Consider the following 3075-nt stretch of genomic DNA (forward strand, 5'->3'; position numbering starts at 1 on the left):
GTATCTTAGGGTGGTTTTGATTTGCATTTCTCTGACTGCTAGGGATGGTGAGCATTTTTTCATGTACTTGTTGATTGATTGTATGTCCTCCTCTCAGAAGTGTCTGTTCAGGTCTTTGGCCCATTTGTTGATTGGGTTATTTGTTATCTTGTTGTCTATCATGAAATTCATATGGAAAAATAAAATACCCAGAATAGCAAAAACAATGCTAAGCAGGAAGGGTGAATCAGGCGGTATAGCGATACCAGACTTCAAACTATACTACAGAGCAATAGTAACAAAAACAGCATGGTACTGGTACCAAAACAGACGGGTGGACCAATGGTACAGAATAGAGGACACAGAAACCAATCCACAAAATCATAATTATTTGTGTGGATTTGTGTCTGTGTGTGTGTCTGTGTGTGTGTATTATTGTAAATTATTAGGTACACACTCTCTTTTTTGTCTCATTACCTTAATTTGGAGCTCAATACTATACATTTGATAGCCATAAATTTGTTGTAATTTAATTAAGCTGCTTATCTTCAGTGGCTATGAGGACATATTAGACAGGACTTAACACAATCATACTAGGTTTTTATTTTAGAAGTGAAAATCACTGTGGAAACATTGCTAAAGCTGCCTTTTCAATTTGGAAGAGTATTTCCCTTAGTCTCCTGCATTGTCAAAGATCCATTTTCACCTTGGATCTGGCAGTTTGGTGGTTATCAGACTGGGGATTCTTATAACTTCATGAAAAACTACCACCAGAAAACACTATGGAGTAACTTCTATGGCCTTTGAAATATGTTTATTAATTTTCCCCCAATCCCCCCTTTTTCTTTCTCTACCTTAAAATCATCACACAGCATAAACTAAAATAGACGTAGGCAGCTTATGTGTTCTAACAGATTGGACTGTAGTTTGTAAGTATTTGTTACATCTGTGAATCTCTCCTTCCTTTTTCTCTGTCTACAGACAGTTGCCAAGTTTTGAAAATAAAAATACAAGACAGCCAGATAAATTAATATTTCAGGTAAAAAAAAGAATAATTTTTTTTTACTGTATATTCTAATATCGCATGGGACATAATTACATTAAAAAAGATCACTGTTTATCTGAAATTCAAATTTAATTCATCTATATTTTATCTGGTAACCTGATGTCTGTACCAGTTCCAGCTTCTTGTTCCTTATCACCATAATCATTTAAAAAGTACACAAAGGGTTTCTGCATTCAGAAATGAGGAGTCTATAAAACCGATTTTCCCTGAAAAACAATCAAAGAAAGATTCCTTAGCTTGCAAATCTTAAGTGTTGAGAAGAATGTGACAGAGCAACAGGGTAATTAGTTCTAAGGTACGTGATGAAAAATTAGTTCTGTAGCAAAACACTGGTCTCAGCTGTGGCAGTTCTAGGGCGTAGAGTGTACTTCTGGTAATTTTTCCAGTACAGCTAACATACTGTGGCAGGCACATCTGGGTGACACAACATTCTGGAACTAAGTAAAAATGCCTGGGAGAAAACCTGAGTGTGTATGTGTTGAGTTAAACAGCCCTTTGTTATGAGGGTGTGGAAAGGGACCCAGAATATTGTGCTGAAATGGAAACTAATTGATGGACAGTATAATCACCACCTTAGTTAGCGCCCGGGGACTCTTTTCATACCAGCAAGCTGTAAATTTAAATGGAAACCAAAAGGATAGTACACTGCCCACAGCTCCACTTTCCATTACTTCATGTCGGAAATATTCAGCGAGTAAGAGAGAGGCTTACCAGATAATAGCTGCAGAGGAGCTGCATGGTGATTAAGGTAAGACCGAAGTGGCTGGTGAAAAAAATCTCAATTTAACAGTGGACAGATAAGATTGCCTATTTGAAGGATTAAACTCTATTCTTTGCTCAGGATGATTCATTTCAGTTCTGTGTGTTGAATAGCACAGTGATCTCTTATCTTAGACTAGCCTTGGACAGTGTAGTCTTTTAGAGATTATGTGATTTGGAGAAAGATAGCTCTATTCATGAGTCCAATCCATCATGGTGTATTTATCTTTTAAATGCCTGCTCTTTGGTATCTTGTAAGTACATGAGTATCAGTGGGTTCAAATCCCACTCAACTCTGCCCCTTGAGCCATAATAGAAATTATGAGCCTCCATTTATTTGGAAAGAAATGAAGCAGATGCTATCTATTTCTCAGGGATGGGAGTGTAGATTAACTGGGATTATTAGATGCAAAATGCTTGGGGTTTATTAATTGCTTCGTGGAAGGCTGCTTTACCCCCTTCTTATCTTTGTGATTTCTTACCTTCAGCTCTTTGCCTGAGGCCTGATGCGAGGGATTCTGCATGTCTTTTTAGAGTCAAACACTTCCTGCCCATATTCCTGAATCTTTTGAGACCCTTTCACACTACAGATGGGGAGGTATGTTTGCTCTAGGCTGGAAGTAGCAGAGGGCTTCCCTCTTCCATGCCTACTCTAGTCAGCCGTCACTACCACCTGAACTAACATGTTGAGAAAGGCCGTGAGGCTGCTTAGGGTTTGGTGACAGAGCTCCCTGGGTGGTTGACAAGGACTGCCGTCCGCACAGCAAGGGCTTGCTCATATCTGTGCTATGTGCTGTGTGACTTTCTCCTTGGTCAGGTTGTGAAGGAGACAGAGTTTGTATTCAGAACTTTGTTTATCCTATCCCTTCCATCAGTTTTGGTGCCATCTTCCCCAAGTCCACTAGTTGAACCTACTGGCTGTGTCCCAGAGAAAATGAAGGGTATACTCAGTCATTTCTGTTAGGAGCTGGGGGCTTAATAATCAATTCCTTCTGAGGAGTGTTTTGAAGAAAGGTACAGATGCAATGAACCAGCTGTTAGTACCAGGGTCCATAAGTATCCCTATGCAGGAGGATTACAGGGGGAAAGAAGATTCTTCTCAAAATCAGATCTTAAGCCCTTACCTCCCAAAACAGACAGATTCAAGGAATCTGTAGGGGTGTGTGTGTGTGTGTGTGTGTGTGTGTGTGTGTATAAAGATTCTTTAAAGTCCCACTGCATTCAGGTGCTTATGTGAATGAAAGGCCAAACAAGGCCAAAACCATTCCTTA

The sequence above is a fragment of the Callospermophilus lateralis genome, unplaced genomic scaffold (genome assembly GCF_048772815.1).
Source record: "Callospermophilus lateralis isolate mCalLat2 unplaced genomic scaffold, mCalLat2.hap1 Scaffold_190, whole genome shotgun sequence".
Lineage (NCBI taxonomy): Eukaryota > Metazoa > Chordata > Mammalia > Rodentia > Sciuridae > Callospermophilus > Callospermophilus lateralis.